A 23,005-nucleotide genomic window follows, 5' to 3' on the forward strand; every position below is an offset into this window, starting at 1 on the left:
ATAATCAGAGAGATCCATGTACATAGATCCCTGAAAGTTGCCAGCCAGGTTGACAGGGTTGTTAAGAAGGCATACCGTGAGTTAGCTTTTATTGGTAGAGGGATTGAGTTTCAGAGCCATGAGGTCATGTTGCAGCGGTACAAAATTCTGGTATGGCTGCAGAGTATTGCTTACAGTTCTAGTTGCTACATTTTAGGAAGTATGTGGAAGCATTGGACAGGTGCAGGCAGGGTTTACCAGGATGTTGCCTGGTATGGAGGCAAGATGTTATGAGAAAAGGCTGAGGGACTGGAGGCTGTTTTGTGAGAGAGGAGAGGTTGAGAGATGTCTTAATAGAAACATGTGATTCGTTGGACAGTGAGAGCCTTTTCCCTCGGATGGTGATAGGTATCCCTAGGGGACATAGCTTTCAGTCGGGTGATAAATACAGGAGAGATGTCAGAGGTAGTTCCTTTACATAGAGTAGTAAGAGCGTGGAACGCCCCAGGGTGGTGTCATTGCTCAGTGGTTAGCACTGCTGTCTCACAGCGCCAGGGACTCGGGTTTGTTTCCAACCTCAGGCAACTGTCTGTGTGGAGTTTGTACACTCTCTCCGTGTCTGCGTGGGTTCCCTCACACAATCCAAAGATCTGTAGATTAGGCGAATGGACCATGCTGAATTGCCCAAAGTGTTCAGGGATGTGTAGTTCATATGCATTAGCCAGTGGTAAATAGAGGGTAGGGGGAATGGGTCTGGATCCGTTACTCTTTGGAGGGTTGGTGTGGAATTGTTGGGCTGAATGGCCTGTTTCCACAGGGATTCTGTATTTAAAAAGTGTATATCAAAGTAATAGACTCGCCAACTTTAAGGCATTTAAATGGTAATTTCAGGAACATATGAATATTAATTGAGTAGTGTGGTTTAGATGACTAGTGTAGCTTCAGGTTGGTTTCACAAGTCAGCACAACATCGAGGGCTGAAGGGCCTGTACTGCACTGTATTGCTCATTGGTTCCAGGGTCTGGGATGTCACTGAGTGGCTGAAGGACAGTCTGAAAGGGATACCAGCAATTACAAGCTGAGTTGACAAATGGAGCCTTGAAAACAGAACACAGGAAGCTGTGAATTCAAGTGAAATCAAAGGGTTAAATGCAGTGTGTAAAGCTGCCTCGATGATGTCCCTACCAAACATTTGAAGGGATGGGTAATCTGAGGAGTGATCCAAATTTAACTCACTCTGAACTGTCACCACTCTCCTTCTCTCTCTCTCTCTCTGTCTCTCTCTGTCTCTCTGTCTCTCTCTCTGTCTCTCTCTCTATCTCTCTCTGTTTCTGTCTCTCTCTCTGTGTCTCTCTCTCTGTCTCTCTCTGTCTCTCTCTCTCTCTCGACTGTGATGCAATAGCGTCAACATTTTAAACGAAAACAGAACAACTCCAGAAAATTCATCACCAAGTTCTTTATTTGATTCCCTGTAAGTTGCTGGCTCTGAACATCCACATGGACAGTCGTCCTAATCCCATGTGCCATGGCCTGTTCCCAAACACAGTGTTTGATTCCAATCCAGAGTGTGACACAGGAGCCTCTCAGTGTCTGGGGGGAGGTGAGCATTCAACCTGACTCAGGTATGTGAATGTCCTGTGTGTTCACCTGACATCCAGGGATTGACAAATAGAGCTTTAATGTTTGAAAAACTATTTTGTCACTCCATGCCCCATAACTCTGTATGTGTTTTGGGTTGAATTCTTCCTTTACTCCAGTATTTATTCAGTATTCAACATGATTTTCCTGATCCTTGTACGCAAATCACAGAAAGCTAATGTGATGCTGTCTCCAAATATTCAGATGGTTTGCCACTTATGATCAGGGCGTGGGACTAGGGAGGTAAGGAAGCCTTGCTGTGATTGTACAGGGGGGGTATGGACACCGTGAAGCAACTCCAAAAGGATGAACGTGGCAATTTACAGATTACTGGGTGAGCAGAGAGGGTCAGGCAGACACACACTGACCAAGGGACAGAGAGTGACGAAAGGATATTGGGATTTCCAACTGGCATCAGTTCACGACCGTCTTTGATTTTAAAATTGAGTATTTTCTTGGTGAAATAAATTGTGAAGGAGAAGTAAGCTGCCCTCACATAGGGCGATGCAGAGACGGTAAGTGAGTGGGTAAAGCATTATCCATTACATTATAAGGTGAATAGTGTGATATTTGTCAGGAAGAATCGACAGAGACTTTAGTTTAAATGGGAAGATACTATAGGACTCTGAGTTAGAGAGGGATCTGCGTGTCCTGGGATATCAAATCTCATTGAGTTAGTCTGCAGGGGCAGCAAACTATCAGGAAGGCAAAGTGATGTTGTTTTCATTCATTCACTGGATGTGAGCATCACTGGCTGGGTCCAGCATTTATCCCCCATTCCCATCAGCCCTTGAGAAGTTGGGAAGGAGCTGCCTTATGGAACCGTTGCACTGCATAAATCTTTATTTCTGGTGAAAGTGAATGTAGCAGAAAGTAAACTTAAGCTTTCTCTATTCCTGCTCCCAATCCCAGGCATGAGTTTTGGAGAGGCACGGTGGCTCAGTGGTTAACACGATTGTGTCATGGGACTTGGGACCTGGGTTCAATTCCAGCCTTTGGTGGGGCCAGTCTGTGTGGAGTTTGCCTGTTCTTCCTGTGTCTTCATGGGCTTGCTGTGGTTTCCTCCTGCACTTTAGCTAATATCAGCCATGCTAAGTTGCCCATAGTGTTCCGGGATGTGCATTAGTCAGGAAAATGTAAAGTAATTGGACAAGGGAATGGGCTTGGGTTGGAAGCACTTTGGAGTGTTGATGAGAACTTGTTGAGCCAAATGGCTTGTTTCCACACTGGAGGGATTCTGTGTTCATTTACTTGCGACTGAGTGAGAAACTAAACTTTCATATGTTGTCAGCAAGCTGATGCCAGTATAACAAAGACTGTACGCTCATTGAGAAGAGCAGTTTACAGAGGAGGGAGAGGATGGAGGAAACCCCAGCAGTTAGTTGCAGGAAAAGCTCAGCAGATCTGGCAGCATCTGTGAATGAGAAATCAGAGTTACTGCTTCAGATCCGCTCATCCTTTCTCAGAACCAGCCCTGAAACCTTTACGCTGATTTCTCTGCACAGACGTTGGCAGACCTGCTGAGCGTTTCCAGCAACTTTCAGGTTGTATTTAGGTAGAGAATGGGGTTGAGTGCAGAGTAAAACTCTGTCTGCACTGCAGCTTTTCAAACACCCAGGCCATGTTTACCATGGGGTTACATAGTGACTAAATCAGCCCCTTTCCCAACACTGTCTCGATCAAACACACACAGCGTAGTTCTATCACTGGGTTAGAGGCAGAGTACATTTTCCTGTACACTTTCTCACCCACAACTGCCAGGGTCTAGGAAGAATATGGCTATTTAAAGCATACAGATCTGTCCACAAACACTCCCAAATCAGGGGAAACCCTGGGTCAGATTGCAAATTAAAGCTACCTCTGTAGTCTCTCCCACAAACTCTTACATGAACATGTGCTCACACACACATGCACACATACATGTTCAGTCTGACACACATACATACACACACAGAGACAGAAGAGCGTTACAAACTCCCTATCTCTCAGAATCTCACACTCAAGCACAATTTCTCAATCAAATAAACTCAACCACAGACTTTCAGTTCTTCAGTCACACTCACGTCCTAACAGTCACACTTGCTCCTTCACATACACAGTCACTCATTCACAAATACACACAAACAACACAAGGTGCAGGAGGTTTGCTTAAGTGTAAATCTATTTCTTTATTTCTAGAGAATGCAAACTTTGAATCCGAAGTTTGTTAGTGTGACACTTGGTAAAAGTCTGTTTTCTGGATAAAATGCTCCTGACTCCACGCTCCTGTGACTGTTTCACTGAGACGGTATCAGGAATCCTGTGGAGCACGTTGACCCACAGACTGACTGTTCATCTTCTCTGCAAAAAAATGTCAAGATGCAGCACCTCCTGATGTGCTTCCCCAATGTAATCCCTGAAAATTTTCAGGATGAGCTTTTCAGGAGGACATTAAACTGACAGAAACACAGAAACCAGGAGCAAGAAGAGGACATTCAGCCCTTCCAGCCTGCTCTCCCATTCAGTGTGATCATGTCTGAGTCTCTATCTCATTGCTACATTCCCAATTTCGCTCTAAACCCTGTGATATCTTTAACCTGTAAAAATACATTATCAATTTCTTTCCTGAATATGCCCAGTAACCTGTGCTCCACAGCCTTCTGTGGGAGAGAATTCCTCAGGTTGATCACTCTGTGTGAAGATAATTCTCTTCCTCTCTATTAGAAATGGGTGAGCCCATGTCCAGAGACTATGATGCTTGTTCTGAGAATACCCGCCCAGGTGATATAGCCAACCCCCTGTATCTAGTCTGTCCAACCATTAGAATTGGATACATTTCCATCAGATCCCCCTCTCATTGTCCTGAATACATGCCCAGATAAACCAACCTCTCATGGGACAGCCCTGTCATCCCCGGGACTTGCTGAGTGAAGCTAATGAGCTGTCAGAGGAAGTGGTGGAGGATGGTACAATGACAACATGTGGTTCACGTTTGTAGGAGGAACAGAATTAATAAATAGAATGATTCGGTTGAAAATAGTGAGAAGTTATTTAATATCATTATCCAGAGGGATTTATGGTATCAGAAATGTAACTGATAGTGGAGTCAATGAGGAGGAGGGCACATGATACACTGTCAGTTATTTGCAGCAGACCGTATAAGGACAGGGAGGTAGTCTGCTGTGAAACTCTCTCGGCCAGATTTTCCCTTTCATTGAAGATATTAATATCCCTTTGGATCCTCTGTCACACAATCACTCTGTAACACATTCTACACACAGCATCACTGGGGTCTCTCACATTGACTCTCTTCCACTCTGAATGAGTTGCTAGGTGGCTGTACAGACCAATGCTGCTTATTGGGATGGATTCCTGAAACAGGGAACGTTTCCGGTTTGGAGGTACTTACAGAGATAGAGACCGTACACACTCATGGATGCTTCAGGTTGGGTGAAATCATTGACATATCTTATAGCAAGATAACTTTAAAATACAGATTTGAAGGCAACACCAATATGAAACACAGATGTTGCTGGAGACAGCGCAGTTCAGATGGAAAACACATGGAGTTACCTAATGGATAGCAGACACTTCAGCGACATGAAGCCGACTGACAATAAAACCATGGTTAACATGTCAAGTCTGACTCTGAAATTTCCAGTAATGGTGTAAGAACAGGGTGTAGGAAGATTTAAACAGCATGTGGCTTGATGCAGTAATTAAACACAAACAAACACACTTGATGCTGAGACCTGGTTCGAAGTTATCCAAAAGCTCGGATTTAAAACTGAGATTGGGAACTTTCTGAGACAATTCCCGGGAAGGTGTCCAGTAGGTGATCTGCTGTCAAGCAATGACATTGACCCCTGTGCTGAATGAGACTCAGTTCCTGGAACTGTCTCCAGCTTTTCTCCCAATACTTTAGACAGGCTCCTTGGACTGATTTACTTAATGACAGCAATCATCATGTTTATGGATATAATCTGTCTAGATTATCCCACTCCACCTCGCCATCTCCCCCACTTCCCAATCACCCGAGCACTCTCACGAGGCAGCTGGAGAACAGAATACCGCCAGTGCCAGCTACTGTTGGGAGAATCAGAATGACATGAATAATTGGGATGGTTTTATTGAAGCATAATAAAACAGTCCAGCATCTACATGGATTCTCATTTTGAAAACAGAAATGTTGTTTGTTTTCTCGGATGCAAAGAGCTGAAAACTGAAGCAGCAGAGCTGGAGTTGACACTCTGGATCAATTCATCTGACACAAGGAAACAGAGACCCTGCTCCTGCTACTTTCCCCTCGTTGTCTTGAGAAAATCATTGCTCTTTCCTTTTCTCCACTGACCTTTAGTCTGGACAGTGTCTCCAGCTCATTCACACTGTTTCCCAAAATGTTAAACCAAAACAGAACAGGAATTGTTGCAAAGACTCTGCAGGTTTGTCAGTATCTGTGGGAGAGTAATCAGAGTTAATTCTTCGGGTCCAGTGACCTTCTTTCAGGACAGAAATATGACCTCTGCTCCCTGAATTGGGAAACCTGTGTCCTTACTCTCATCTTATTTCGGTTCTCTTGAAGTCTGCTAAATAGTCTATCTTCTCTGATCTCTCTGACAGATTTGCATCTCTAGAAGGGTTGCCTTTGGTACTCCGTGGTCATTTCCACGGGATTTCCATGGGATTTCAAAATCCCACGGGATTTTGACCTTTTGTCAGATTTATGCAGTGAATAGTTCAATAAGCCTGGAAACTAGATATTTCACCGCTCTATTGAACTGAGCCCTGAACTTGGGCAGAGTTGCCACATAAAAAAGGGTGTTTGTGCAGCAACTTACATTGCACAGCATGTACCCAACTTGTTCAAAGATGTCATAGTCATTACTAGTTAAGTGCATCTGAGATATATAAAACATATACCAGCCAGAGAAGGATGAAGTTTCCGGATATGGGGAAGAGTAAAATCTCTGCCTTAATTCTACTCTTCATCTCGGGGTCAACCTGCTTCCCTTCCTTACTCTGACCTCTCAGTCCCTTACGGACTTGACTTGACTTAAATAAAATGCGTGCGATTGTCAGAACATTGAGGAACACAACGAAAAGGAATGGCCCCCGTGGGGTTAGAGCCACAGCAAATGAGCGGAAGCCAATCCAGCGAGAGTCAGTTAAGCAGCTTCCCTTATTCCTGCAGTAAAATGGTATGTTCCTGATTATCGTTTTGGGCTCGAATCTAAAATACCAAGGAACATTTTTTTAAACAAAGCAGAATACTGGTTATTGAGAGAATTGTGGATGCATTTTTCCCAGTGCAATATTTAGTTTTCAGTTTGTGGCAACTAAAGCTGACAAACCGATCGAAGGTGAATGCGACGGTGAACCAGACAGAACAGTCTATGGACGCACGGATCAGGACATTGATAACACTGCACACAGGAGTGATGTCCAGGAAACATACTGGGTAATAATAATAACGAAATTGCTTCAGTATGACCTCACTGATAATGACCAGTAGATCTGCTGCTGCCATGGCCGCCAGATAGCGTGTTGTGCAGGTAACGAGGCCACACTCTCCCTGGGATAGGATCATGATAGCCACGAAATTCACTGCAAGCAAAAGGATAACAGGTAAATGGCTTAATATGAATGATCACTCTTTTCTGTATAAGTTTACAAGCAATCTGCATTGTTGCTACAACAGCAATAAAGATCAGCCAGTCATCACAAAAAAATTGTGATGTAAATCGCAAAACTGTAACTTGCCAGTTTCTAGCTTGAATAGAAACAGTCAGATGGTGCATAGCAGATGGAATCCAGGATACCAGTCATGAAAGTTACCAACAAAACATGTAACATTTCGAAGGGTGAATTTACACCACATGCAGCAATGATTCCCTGAAGAACAGTCCACACAGCTGGATAATATGAATTGGATGACTCCACATGATAGGGATGTACTAAAAGTTGGACCACTCTTTTCTTTTCATTCATGTGATGTGGGCATTGCTGGTGAGGTCAGCATCTATTACCCATTGCTAATTGCGAAGGGACATTTCAGATTCAATTACCCTTCGGTGGAGTCACCTGTAGGCCATACCCTATCTTCTGAAAAGTGAAGTAACTCTCTACAGCGAGTCCTTGCATTAATTTATGAGGAGGAAAACAAATCATCAGAGTGCTGAAATATCAAAACAGGGCAGATTTAAATCAATTGTCATGAAAGTGAAAAGGGGTATTGGTGAAGGGAGGGAAAAGTTTTTATGGTCGGTTTGAGGGCAGATGCGGTTCAACTACAAAGGGATGATAATCCTCGGCAGTGATCATGCATGGTGTTAAAATGTGAATTCCAGACAGAAGTAAATGCTGACTGTATAAGTTCAATGAAAGATGAGGGGAGTGGGATTGTTGTAAATCTGGTCAATCCCAATCATCTGTAAATATGATGGGGAATGAAGGGCAGAACCTGTTGGTTGAACCAACATTATGGATGCACGGAGATAGAGGGAACAGTAACGAGATACCATTGCCAACCCCGGCAAAGCTACACTAATTCTCCTCAGTTATCAACACATAACATCCAAGAAGATAACTGCAGTGAATTGACACTGGATTCTTTACTTTCAATGGGTACCTGCACGGTTGAGCACTCAACATGTACAGGACGTTTGTGAAGGCGGAAAATCGAGTTAAACTGGGTGTTGTGGAGAAACTCGGTCGGATCCCCAGTGCACCTTCAGCAAAAATAAACTGTCCAGGCATACACTGTAACACTGTAACTTCAGTGTTAAAAAAGATTTCTTCTTGACAGGTACCGAAATTGAAAGAAGTGAACATTAGATTCAGTCCCACCTACATATGTTTGTGTAGTGCTTTAAGAGTAGATGGAAGGAAGTAAAGAGGGAATGAAACTCATGTGATCAAACAGAAATGTACAAAGTGCTTTGCTACTGCTCAGACCAGGACCATAAGAAACTACAGAGAGTTGTGAACACAGGCTAGATCAGACACAAGCCAACCTTCCATCCATTGACTGAACGTACATTTCTTGTTGCCACAGAAAGCCAGCCAACACCATTAAAGACCCTCCCACCCCGGTTAAACTCTCCTCCAATCTCTTCCGTCAGTCAGGAGATAAAAACCATAAACACACAGAACAACATGTTCAAGAATAACCTCTTCCCCACTGTTATTTGAATTCGGAATGGACCGCTAAAATTGTAAACCTCATGTTGATCTTGCTTCTTGTGCATCTTCCTTGTAGCTGTACCTCTGTATTCCTCACCCTGTTCAATCACCCGGTGGCCTTTATGTCTTTCCATGGAATATTCACTGCACTGCAAACAGAACAGGTTTTTTTCCACACAATACCGAGGTAAACGTGACAATATAATAATAAATTATATCAAATCAACTCAGAGTTGAGAAAAAAAAGGTAAACGGCAGAGATGATGGAAGAGTAGCTTTGTCCATTAGCAGAGCCAGTGGAGTACCTTGTGAGGCAAGACCCATTGCATGGTGTCTATAGCTGAACAGCGCGATATGCCTGAGGACGGCTTGCTCAATGTTGGGGCTTGGGGGGGGTGGGGGGCGGGGGGGGGGGGGGGGGGGGGGTCGGTTGCTACAATTTCAAAGGTACTGACATGGAATGCTGCATCACTGGGAAAGTTGCTGAAATGGCAGAGATGCTACAAAAGCAAAAAGATACCCCGAGCAGTAACAGAATTTGGGATAATTGTAGTCAGGATCATTGTTGGAGTCAATGGCTCTGGGGGAAGTATTGATTGAAAAGATAATGGTCCAGCTGGGAGTTGGAGAAGGTTTTGAGACATAGAGACTTACAGCACAGAAAATAAAAATGCACTTTTCCCGATAGAATCCTTGAAACAATTGCCTCGGAATTCTCATCCAGTTTTCCAGCATTAAGTCCATAACCCGGGCATTACAAGTGCACATTTAAAGAGTTCTATGCTATCAGGGATCTGCTTCTCCTACCTTGACAGGAAGTAAGTTCCACATTGTCCCAACACTTCCGATGGAAAACTCAAACCCCTGCTCCTCTGTATCTATGCCCCTGGTCATTTACCTGATCACGAAGGGGAAAATATAATTCCTTCCCTGCTGTCTATGCTCCTTATAACAATATACTTTTAAATGATGCCCCCTATCAATCTCCCCGGTTTCATTGCTTTACTACATGATCACCCTTAGTCAAATGTTATGAACTCCTAAATTGCATCTTAGACTGGAGGCTACCTTCAGGGATGGAATTATTGGAAATGGCAGCAAGTATGAACTGCAATGGATCTTGGTCAGTCAGTGCAGTGGATCTCATAAACCCAGTGTTCTCACATTCCTGCGTGAATCTGTGTTTGTGCTGTTGTATTGGTAGCAGCACATTTCCTCCTTCCTACTTTAAGGAGCACGCGCGAGAGAGATGCTGGTTAATCTCCGTTTGCCTTCCTCCTTTCTGGGAGGGGGTTAGCTTAACTCCATTTTATTGGGGCAGATGACCCACAATTTTGAGGACATCTTTTTAATAAAATCACTTCCAAACGAAACAGAAATGCCCAGCTTCTCCAATCTATCAACATTCCTGGAACAATTCTTTTAAAGCTGTGCAGTGTTCATACATCCTTTGGAAAGCTCGGTGCTTAGGTCTATATGCGACACAATAAGTGCAGCATATCCTCAAGTACTTCAGGGCCCCAATTCATAAGTAGTTGCTGACATCAGTATTGGCTCAGAAATGTTTGTCAGGTCAGGTCATATTGGGAGCACAGAAGGAGATTCCATGTATTTGTGAGGGTTCTCTGCAGTGACAACCTGGCTAATTTCACCACGTACCTTTCATTGAATTCGCTCTAATTCCCGGTAATTCCCCGTTTTATTTCCCTGAGTTAACCTGACTATGGTAAAAAAGGACAATGCAAATGTCAGTGTTGGACAGGTTGTGTAACAAATCCTATTTCCTCATTGACAATTGGTTCCTTTGCCAGGCATCACCAGTCCGTCCTTTCACCATAATCAATGTAACCTGTCAGTTACCCTTGTTGAACACACTGTCAGATCGAGCCAGGGACTTGGAGACAGATGACAGCACGGAAAGCAGCCACACGGCGTTTCGGGTTTGTCTCAGTGAAGCCCAATCAACGTTGTGCCTGAAGAATGCTTGAACCAGCTTAGATCGGAGCGTCTAAGCTCTCCTCACTGAGTTTTTCCAGACACACAAATGCAGCACGATTCCTATCATCCATTTTATCCCCATCACAAAAACTCTGTCCATCGATCAATCTTTTTTCCTTCAAAGAAATTCTCCCAAATTGAGAAAGGTACAGCCTTCACTGAGAAACCCATGCTGACTCTCCTGGATTAATCACTCCCTGTTGAAATAACCATTTAGAGAAACTCTCAGAGTTTTGCCAGCTCTGGAAGTGTAACAGCAGCTGGTATCCCATCCTGAAACGTTTGGAAAACTTCTTATAGATGGATCTCATTGACTTCATCTCGGGGTTTTCCATTGAACATCACTTCAAAGATGCCACCGTGCGATGGCTGAGAACTGAACCCATACCAACTGCTTGGTAGGCAGTAATGCTACCCACTATACCCCCATCACCCTGCCAGCTGGATGCTCGCTATTCTCAAACACACTTAATAACACTGGCATCATCACCAATTGATTTGGGGCTGAAATAAAAACAGAAATAGCTGGCGAAGCTCAGCAAGTCTGGCAGCATCAGCAGCAGAATTCCTCAGTTCTGAAGAAGAATCACTGGATTTGAAAGGTTCCACCTGCTTTCTCCCCACAGATGCTGCCGGGCCTGCCGAGTTTCTACAGCAATCTCCATGTTGGGGTTCAGCTCTCCTGGATCTGCAGGACTGTGTTTGTAAACCCAGAGACGTTGACCAACGGAAAGGACATTGGATCAAGTGACGGTCTACATCATTCACTGGGGCAGATGCCAAGGAGCATCTTAAACCGGAGAGTGATCGGGGAATTGGAGCTGTTTAGAGACAGAGTACTGAAGGTAAGACAGCTCGGCTCAAAGCATGGCGCTTAATGCTGCCCCGATTAAAATATTGAAGATGGCAGAGGGGCAGATGAGTTGAGACAGGGTGGGAGCTGGGCGATATTGATGATTTGGAAGGACAGTGCGTGTATCTGATCACATTCTGTCAGTCTGACCAATAGCAGTCATTCCTGGCATTGGATTCAGTGAGGGGTGAAGGGTCAGTGAACAGAGCGGACTGTCCCTGTTATTCTGTTCCTGACTCGCTAGCTCCCGCTCTGTCAATGACCTCTCAGTCTCCCGGGAAATGGGCTGTTTCCCAATTGTGCCGGATTCCTGGCCTTTATCCTTGGCCGAGCTGAGAGTAGACGGTCTGAGGAATATCATTCCCAAATGACTCCTGTCCAAGATAATAACAATTAATGTGTCTGTGTATCCTCCATTAATCTGTAAACATCATTGCTCAGGGCTGTGGGGACATGTATTGAAGACGTTGAGGATGTTATGAACCAGACCAAACTCCTCTGCCTTAAGAAAATGATCTAGACCCCTTTTCTTGATTTCCTGAAGGCAAGTGTAAGGCGTTATAATGCGATTGGTCAAACTGCCAGGCTTGAATCAAAACACATCTTACTCCACACTCTCGTTGTTACACAAATATAAGAAAGAAAGATTGCACAAACCGAACTCGATTGGAAAACTTAACTAAATGAACATTATTTAACCATAAACAGCAAATATTCGAATATAGTAATATTCCAAACCACACAATTCTGGTCTTTCTGCTATCGGGAGAAAGTTGTGAAACTTGTAAAGATTCAGAAAAGATTTACAAAGATGTTTGCAGAGTCAGAATTTCTGATTGTTTTGAGGCTGGAGTTTATTTTATCCTTGCGTAGATTTGACACATTAATCCTCCCTCCCCACCACTACAGAAGCTGTTGGAACTGTTCAGTGTTTCCAGCGGCTTCTGTAATTATTTCAGGTTCCTGACGGGAGCAGTCTCTCACTTTTTGAACAGAACAAACCCATCCTTGTGCTGCAACCAAGATTTCAATAAGAAATGGGAAGCAGCAGAGGGGAAAGCTTCTGAGATGCCGAGCACTGCTGCCCGGTCCCACACTGCAATTCACAGAAACGATCACCAGGAAAAGCAAGGAGCAATCTGTCAGATCCGTTTTACCACGGAATGAAAGATTTATTTCCTCGATTTATCCCAGTGCCTTACCTTTAGGAGGCTACTGACAAACCACAACACTGCGATGGCTGGGAATCAAACCCAGGTCAAATGCTTGGAAGGCAGCTATGCTCACCACTATCCCAGCATCACTCTGCTTGCAGCTCCCTCCCCATTCCCAAACACACTTAACAAGGCCGTGATCATCACCAACTGAATTGGGGCTGAATCCAAACATACACATACTCTGTATCTAACCCAGTGACGGAGGTATCCTGATTGAGTTTGATGTGAACAGGATGGGGAAAGTGGGAGACTTAATCAATACCTAACGTCTAGCTCAAAATGGCCTGGGAATTTGAAATTCTGCAGTGTAGAGGGGGGTTTACTCTGTATCTATCCCCATCCTCTACCTACCCTGGAGATTTAAATGGGGACAGTTTAATGGGAGCTTTACGTTGCATGGAGCTCTGTGCTCCCTCTGCGCTGGGACTGTTTGCTGGGAACACTGTTTAACCTCTGCGATATGGTTCCTCTGAAGATTGATGGGAGACAGTGTAAATGGAATTGTCAGAGTCCAATTCCTTCACGTGGATGAGAGAAGGTCTCCAATTGGAATTGTGAGGAAAATTGGTGCCCGTGGGACTGAAGGGTCAGTAACAGAATCAATACGCCATTGGCTCAGAGAGAGGAGACAGGATAAAGGGTAATGAGGGTTTCAGATTGGAGGGAGCGACAGGCACATACAAGTTAGGAGCTGTTTTCAGTAAAAGGCAATTGATCCCAGGTCACTGCAAAGTGTAATAATCTGATGCCTCTCCCTCACGATCGTCCTACAAACCCCGGTAAGATCTGCTCCCACACCATGTTCCATCCTAATTGCTGACTGTGTTAGATACATTAATATATTGGGAATGGGCATGGGTGCTTTTAAACTCTGATCTTGCTGTGTAACTTTCCTTCAAAATGCTCTCGCTCCCCTTTTCAACTAATCTTTTCTGTCTTTTATCCTGAAGAAACTTTCTTTGGAAATCTGCAACGTGAAGATCCAAAATGTTCGAGGCCGGGAAAGAACAACCTCCAGAGGGAGAGCACGGGCCTGAGGCCTGGTTGACAGGCTGCACCCTGTGGGGGCTGACCTGAGTTGTGTGTTTATTGACCCCGAGGTTTAATATTCTCTGGGGGGGACCCTGGGTTTTAGGGGCCTCTGGTTAACTGACTCCTGTCGGATTGCGGCCCTGTCATTTTAAAAACAGGTTTGAAGCCTGCTACTAAAGTATATCAATTCCCAGGATCTGAGAGCAGGACTGCCTGAGGGGGGAATTAAAACCCAAATGATCTGACCTTCTCTGAAGACTTGTCATAAAGTCAGAGTAAGGTGGGTTATCGAGAGGGCAGGATGAGAAAACTTTGCAGTGAGAGAAAGAGAGTGAGAGAAAAGATTAAAAAAATTGAGGGAGCTGGGGAAACAGAACGGGATCAAGAGGAAGAGGCATTTTGAGATTGTGAAACCGTTGCAATGTTTGATTCTGGGGTGACAGGAAATAATTAAACTGAAGCAGCATCACAGAGGGGGGAAAATGATCAGAGTAATTAGCTGCTGCTGCATTGTTGCATGTGGGATCTTGCTGTGCACCTGCTGCCCCAATGCTGTCACTGCAGGCAGTAAGGGGTTTAATTAGCTAACCCATCATTTCAACGTTTTTCCAACGCTTGAGCATGAAAACTCAGCTCATTGCCCATGTGTTTGTGTTTGGATGTTGCTGAGAGATTGTGTCACTGAGAGGGGATCTTGCTGTGCTATCACTCTGTAATGATTTTCCTTCTTTGCCTTTCAACTAATATTGTCTCTATCCTGCCACGGGCCACTTGAAGATTCAAAGAGAGAAACTTTAGGATCAGGAGACCTTTCTCCAGAGGGGACACCGTCCTGAGGCCTGGTCGAGAGTTTACTTACCCCAAGGATTAATCTCCTTTTGGGGACCCTGGAATTTAGGGGCCTCTGGTTAACTGGCTCCTGTCAGTTTGGGGCACTGTTGTTTTTTAAACAGGTTTGAAGCCCGGGGTTAAAATAACCGGGGCCCTGGGATTTGACACAAACACATAAATCCCCAGTGAGTGTCTGACAGACAGGACTCCCCAAGGAGGGAATTAAAACCTTAGATGAGTAACTCTATCCAAAGACTTGTTCTAATATCAGAGTAATACCACTTGTGGGATCTTGCTGTGTCTCAAACCACCTGCAGAGTGGCCTATATTGCAAGGAGGGTGACCAAATATGATAATCACATAAATAAGACCCAGGTTGGCCCAATCTCTGAGTATCTGGGAAGGGATCTCTCTCTCTCTCTCTCTCTCTCTCTCTCTCTCTCTCTCTCTCTCTCTCTCTCTCTCTCTCTGTTCCCTCTCTCACACCCTCTCCAGCTTTCTTTTGTTGATTTTTAAAACAAATAAAACCGTCCCACACACAGCAGTGTGACTTGTGGTTACTTAAAGTGGGGGAGAAGGAAATATTTCGCAGCACAATGTGATTGTTTTTGAGACCCAGGGGTAAAAAAAGACAAGATGCAGACAAAGACAGAGAATGTGTGTGGGACGGAGGGAGCGATAGAGGGATAAGATGTGTCTTTGTAGCTGGGCTGCGAAAGGGAGACAGGATCTGGGAGAGGGGGTGAGAGAGAATGGGGCTCTCCAACATCCCATCACCGCCCAGCTCCAATCACTTCCTTCTCGAAAGTACCATCCACAAAATTAAATCCTGGGATGGAGGGGGTGATTGTTTTTTAAAAAACAGGAGTCTCAAAGATAGCCACAGTCTCTTGTTGGACAGAAAGTGGGATTGGAGCACATTCTGGAGCAGGAAGGGAGTATCCTGTGGGATCTCCCTGTGCGTCAATGGCCCACAGCATTGCTGGCACAGAGACTGCTGGGAAACTGTTTATCAAAGGGAATATTGTCAAATATAAATGTTGCAGTATTTTAAAAGGTTACCATCCACTAGGTTAAATCAGAGAAAAGGAAAAAAGATTAGAGATGAAGAAGGGGAGGGTGGAGAGAGAGAAAAAGTGGGAAGTGGTTTGAATTTGTCAAACAGCAGGATCTTTGTCATCCTTAAGCCAGAATTGAACCCTCAACCAGCATCAGTGATACACACAATATGTCTGTGGTCCCACTGCTACTTGTGGGATCGAGTTGAGACTGAAGGGTTAGTAACAGAATGAGTACGCCATTGGCTCAGAGACAGGAGACAGGATAGAGGGTAATGAGGGTTTCAGACTGGAGGGAATTTTAAAACAGGTTTGAAGCCTGGGGCTAAAGTAACTGGGGCCTTGGGATTTGACACAAACACATCAATCCCCAGGGAGTGTCTGACCGACAGGACTTCCCAAGGAGGGTATTAAACCATAAATGAGAAACTCTCTCCAAAGACTTGTTCTAATATCAGAGTAATACTACTTGTGGCAACTTGCTGTATCTCAAATCACCTGCAGAGTGGCCTACATTGTAGCAAGGCTGACCAAATGTGATAATCACATAAAGAAGATCCAGGTTGGCCCAATCCCTGAGTATCTGGGAGGGGATCTCTCTCTCTCTCCCTCTCTCTGTCCCCTCTCTCACACCCTCTCCAGCTTTCTTTTGTTGATTTTTAAACAATTCAACCGTCCCACACAAAGCAATATGACTCGTGGTTATTTGAGGTGGGGGGATGGAAATTTTTGCAGCACAAGGTGATTGTTTTTGAGACAAAGGGGTAAAAGAACACAAGATGTACAGAGAGACTGTGTGGGAAGGAGGGAGAGATAGAGGGATAAGATGTGTCTTTGTAGCTGGGCTGGGAAAGGGAGACAGGATCTGGGAGAGGGGGGAGAGAACGGGGCTCTTCAATATCCCGTCACCACCCAGCTCCAATCGCTTCCTTCTAAAAAGTACCATCCACAAAATTACATCCTGGGAAGGAGGGGTTGATTTAAAAAAAAAAAAACAGGAGTTCTAAAGAAATCCATCCTCTCGTTTTGAAGAGATAAGTGGGTTTGGAGCACATTTTGGAGCAGGAAGGGGGTACGCTGTGGGATCTCTCTGTGCGTCAATGGCCCACAGCATTGCTGGCACAGAGACTACTGGGAAACAGTGTCGGTTTATAAAAGGGAATATTGTCAAATATAAATGCTGCTGTCTTTTAAAAGGTGAGATAAATATTACCATGGACACGATTAAATTAGAGAGAGACAGAAAACAATTAGAGATGGAGAAGGGGAGGGTGGAGACAGAGACTGAGAGAAGCAAGAGAAAGGGAGAGAGAGAGAGAGAGAGAGAGAGAGAGAGAGAGAGAGAGAGAGAGAGAGAGAGAGAGAGAGAGAGAGAGAGAGGGAAGTGATTTGAAATTGTCAAACAACAGGATCTTTGAACCCTTAACCAGTGTCAGTGAAATACACAATCTGTCTGCGGTCACCCTGCTACTTGTGGGATCTTGCTGTGTCTCAAATCACCTGCAGAGTCTCCCACATTGCAACAAGTTGCTCTGTGTCAAAATGTAGTTTACAGAGGCTTGGATTTTACATTTTCTCTCTCTCTCTCTCTCTCTCTCTCTCTCGCTCTGTCAATCTCCTTCCCTCTGCACCTCCTTCAGTCTGGGTCTCCCTCCCTTTCTCTTTGTCCATGGTCTGGGTCTTTCTTTCTGCCTTCCTCTCTCTGTCTTCCTCGTTCCCTCTCTTCATCATCATTCCTGACTCTGGGTCGGTCCCCTGATCCCCTTAATCTCTCCAGACCGTCAGATCATTTTAAACCCTCAAGGGTGCGATGTGACGCGTCAGGTTTACAAAATGACGGGAGCGACCACATTTCAGAGACAGAGGATGGAATCAGAGAGAGTGTGGGGCAAGAGAGAGGGAGAGAGGGAGAGCATGGAAAGGGAAGGATGGGAGTGGGATCAGAGGGCTGGAGTAGGGAGGGGTGGGTGATGTGGGGGCAGTGAATAGACACTAGGGCTGGGGGTGAGGAGGTGGGGGTCTCCAGTGTTCAGACACTGAATATTTCAGCCCATGAGTGAAGTTGGCAGCCTGGGATAGAGAGAACGAGACAGAGAGATACACACAGAGATGGTGCAGCGTCTGGGTTCCAAATGTGTGGGTATGATGTGTTCCTATTGGAACGCAGTGAGACTACATGTGGGATCTTGCTGTGCAGTGGTCCCTGCATTGCAACTTTAGCCCATTCTGGGCGATTGTTTTGGGGGGTGGGGAGGATGGGTAGGTCAGGAGTCCTGAGACTGCGTGAGGCTTTGTGATCATTGGACGGCCATATCTGTGTTTTGGACAGGACCACGGGGCAGTGAGGTTTCAATGGAATGTGCAGGCGCCACTCGAACGTAGCTTATTGAAGAGCTGAGGGTAACGGGACAGGGTAGGGGGAGGGTTGATTTCCCTGTGTCTCCATCCAGCCCCGGAGTTGAAATGGGGGAGGTTAGTATTTGTTGGTAACTTAACAGGGAGGCCAGTTTCCACGTTGCAGTCTGTGGGATCTTGCTGTGCGGGAACAGCCTTCATCCTTTTCTTTTCCAGTAGCAGTTGGCCACACTTCCCAAATTTAGGCATGAGGGTGGGAGGTGGTTCTGAATGTAGATGGTGAAGGTACAGACACCCTCACAATGTCCCTCAGCATGGGATGATGGGATCTTGCTGAGCAGAATTCCAATGTCAACCTCTATGTGTGTCTGTGTGAGGGGAGGGGTGCCTGGGGGTTGTTCTGGAGGTGGTGTGAGTGGTTGGGGAGTGTTCTGTCAGAGTGTACAGGAAATCCCTCAGTGGTCGCACAGCCGACTGTCTATGGGATCTTGCTGTGCATCTCTCAGCCTGCGGGTTGCCCCTTACACATCACAGAAACCTGTCTACAGGGCCTGGAATCTGTTTGCTGACAGTCAGCTACAAACACACATCTTATCCCTCCATCCTTCTCTCCTTCACACACTCTGTATACCAGAACTGCAAAAAGAGGAAGAAGAACACCTCTACAATGTATTCGCCAAAAACGGATACCCCCGCAATTTCACCAACAGATGCCTAAGGGAAAGACAACGGAATGAGGACATGCCACAACCCAAAGGACTAGCCACGTTACCATACATCAAGAATATTTCTGAACTGACAGCCAGACCACTAGGACTCATAACAACACACAAACCAACAACCACTCTCAGGCAACAAAGGACCAGGACGAAGGACCCGATACCCAGCATGAGCAAAACCAATGTTGTGTACAAAATACCATGCAAGGACTGCACAAAACACTACATAGGACAAATAGGAAGACAGCTAACGATCTGTATCCATGAACACCAACTAGCCACGAAACAACACGACCAGCTTTCCTTAGTCGCCACACACGCAGATAACAAGCAACATGAGTTTGACTGGGACAACACTGCTATTATAGAACAGGCCAAACAGAGAACAGCCAGGGAATTCCTAGAGGCATGGCACTCATCCACAGATTCTATCAACAAACACATCGACCTGGACCCAATATACCGGCCACTGCAACGGACAGCTGGAACTGACAAGCGGAAGCGGCAGAGACAAACCACTATAAATGCCGGAGGAAACATCACAGAAGCGCTTCACAGGAGGCACTGAGGATGTCACCTCGACAGGGGACGGAACGTCTGCAACACAAACTCTCAGCTTGGCGACCAAAACCACAACAATATTATGGGAAAGGTATAGAGGGGACGTCAGAGGTAGGTTTTTTGCGCAGAGTTGTGAATGCATGGAATGTGTTGCCAGCTGTGGTAGTGGAAGCAGAGTCATTAGAGACTTTTAAGCGACTGCTGGACAGGCACATGGATAACAGTGAGTTGAGGGGTGTGTAGGTTAGTTATTATATATTACATTAGTATTAAATGTCGGCACAACATCGTGGGCCAAAGGGCCTGTTCTGTGCTGTACTTTTCTATGTTTCATGTTCCCACTCGTATTCCAAATATTCCAAAGTTTGATTGCCTTGTTTTCTTGGGCTGGTGTAAATCTTGTTTTATAAACTCTCGATGAAAGTGTTCGATGTTCTCTGTGCTGTAAGTGTTACCATTTTGGTGTGATAGAAACACAAGTTGCAGATTAAATTGCATTAGATCAAATGACATGGCAGATAAGAATGACAGAAACAATAGTAAGTGTGTCGATTCGGAGAAATTTAGGACTCAGCAAAGGGTGGCACAAATCCTGATGAGGGGACAGACCGAATATGATTGCAGCCTGCTCTTGAAAACAAAATCCCTGTTACATTCCTAAGCCACTTCCAAATCTTGTCTGTAACCTCCCCAACAGTGAATCAAGTTGGGAGGATGTTAATTCCAGTCCTGACAAGATGCAAACTGTCCGTCTTGCTGAGGTCTAACCTTCTCCTGAGCTGGTCCCAATGCCTCCGGTAAATACTGTCTGCCCTCCTGAAACAGTTTTCCAGCCACATGTTCATCCATCCAATTCAGCTGCTTCAGTTCTCACCAGCACATCGGACTGACAGTAATTATGAAATTACTGTATTTTGGATCCTGCTTTTCAATGTAATTATTTGCTGCCTGAAATGGACCACATCTCGCCTTCCTACCAAGGTCTTTGATAGGAACATGGAGCACTACCCTTCCCTTTTGATACTGTTTCAGCATAAGCCAGTGACTAAACTATCGTTCAGGCCTGGTGTTAAAACAGTTACTGCCTCTTTTGTGGTTTCTGGAGGGATTTAATAACCTTTTTGCGATATTCCATGGAACTGCTAACACCAATCGAGGAGTCTGTTATTCAATCCAGAGCTAACACAAAGAAGTAAACTGAATCCAGTGATTCCAATATTTAAAGAAAGGAACATTTCTACACCTAAATAATACAGGAGTGCTTGAGCTTACTTCGGTCCATGGCCATTCCTGCCAGATTCATTGTTTTCTTTTAAATCTGAGATGAGTAGAGTTTGGTTAAATGAGGTTGGGAAGAGCTCTGGCAATGATGGGAAATGGAACATTTGGAGATGGCAGTCAATGGCCCCGGCATCATTGAATAAGAGAATAGACTCCAGGGGATAAACTGTCTGAACAACAGAGTTGTGGAGCTGGCAAAGCACAGCAGGTCATGCAACATCCAACGAGCAGGAGAATCAATGTCTTGGGCAAGAGCTCTTCATCAGGAATGAGGCTTGTGAGCCGAGGGGGTAGAGCGAGGTATATGGGGCTGTGGGTAAGGTAGCTAAGATTGCGAAAGGTAGATGACGGTGGAGGTGATGGTGATAGGTCGGAGAGGAGGGTGGAATGGATGATGAGAAGGAAGATGGACAAGTCATGAGGGCAGTGCTGAGTTCGAAGATTGGAATTGGGATAAATTGGGGAGATGGGAAATGTGGAAGCTGGTGAAGTCCACATTGATGCCGTGTGGTTGGAGGGCCCCAAAGCGGAAGATGAGGCGTTCTTCCTCCAGACGTCGGGTGGTTCGAAAGTGGTGATGGAGGAGGCCCAGGACTTGCATGTACATGGCAGAGGAGGAGGGGTTATTAAAGTATTCAGCCATGTGGCAGAGAGGTTGGTTGGTGCGGGTATCTCTGAACACTGTCGGGAGAGATCTCATATTCTGATGACGTGTGCTGCGGTTTCATGTTCAGTTAAACCATAGACCTGATGCCACAAGCACTTTGATAACACAAACGTTCAATGGTTTGATCTGGAGGCAAGCAATCTGATTGACTCGATTACAAGGGTCTCACGGAGTCATATAATCATGGAATTTCTTAGCACAGAAACAGGCCATTTACCCCAACTCATTTTCACCACCCAGTTTTTACAAATAAACTAGTCCCATTTACTTATATTCGGTCCATGTTCCTCCAGACATTGCCCAACTATGTACCTGTCCAATTGTTTCTAAAATGATGAATGCTACATCTACTAGCCTGTTCCAGACACTCATCACACTTATGTGAACCAATTGCCCCTTTGGATTGTTTTGCATCTCTCCCCTCTCACCTTAAACCTCTGCTCTCTACATTTAGACTCCCTTACCATAGGGAAACGCTGCTGTCTGTCTATCTAATCCATGCCTCTCATGATTTTATTGAACTCCAAAAGGTCCTCCCGTCAGTCTCCTATGCTCCAGGGAGAAATGTCTCAGGAAATCCAGCCTCTCTTTATAACTCTAACATTTCAGTCAGTGCAGCATCCTCGAAAATCTTCTCTGCACACTTTCAAATTTAATAATAACCTCTCCTTAATAGGGAGACCAGAATTGCATGCAGTACTCCCAATGTGACCTTACCAACATCTTGTACAGCTATAACAAACGTCTCAACTCCTGTACTCAATGATCTGACTGACGAAGGCAAACATGATGAAAGGTCCATTCACCAACCTGTTGATGTGGGACTCAAAATAAAAGGAACTATGAACTTACACTCCAAGGTCCCTTTACTCGGCAACATTCCTCTGAAGCTTTTCATTAAGTATATCAATCCTGGCTTGATTTGCCCTACCACAATGTCGCACCTCACATTTATGTAGACTAAACTCCATTTGCCGCTCATTGTCCCATCTGATCAAGATTCCATTGAACTCTGAGGTAACCTTCTTCATTGTCAACGAAACCACCAATTCTGGTGTCACCTGCAAATTACCAACCATATACTCCATATTCACATACATACCATTTACGTAAATGACAAAAAGCAATGGACACAGCACCAATCTTTGCAACATACCGCTGGTCACAGGCCTTCAGTCCGAAAAGCAACACTCCATCACTACACTCTGCCTTCCAACTTTGAGCAAATTTTGTATCCAAATGGCTAGTTCTCCCTACATTGCATGTGATATAACCTTGTTAACCAGTCACCGTGCAGAACCTTGTCGAATGCCTTACTGAGGTCCATACAGACAACAAACTGTACTCCGCCTTCATTAAAGTTTTTCATCACTTGTTCAAAAAACTCAAATAAATTAGGGAGACACGACTTTTCACACACAAAGCCATGTTGACTATCCCTAACCCTAATCAGCCTGTGCCTTTCCAAATACACGTAAATCCTGTCCCTCAGAATCCCCTCCAACAACTTGCTCACCACCGATGTCAGGCTCACTGGTCTATAGTTCCCTGGCTTGTCCTTATCACCTTTCCTAAATAATGGCACCAAGTTAGCCACCCTCCAGTCTTCCTGTGCCTCATCTGTGACTAACGATGATACAAATATCTCAGAAAGA

This window comes from Chiloscyllium plagiosum, unplaced genomic scaffold (genome assembly GCF_037043375.1).
Source record: "Chiloscyllium plagiosum isolate Xiang-an unplaced genomic scaffold, Cpla_swu_hap1 HiC_scaffold_13, whole genome shotgun sequence".
Lineage (NCBI taxonomy): Eukaryota > Metazoa > Chordata > Chondrichthyes > Orectolobiformes > Hemiscylliidae > Chiloscyllium > Chiloscyllium plagiosum.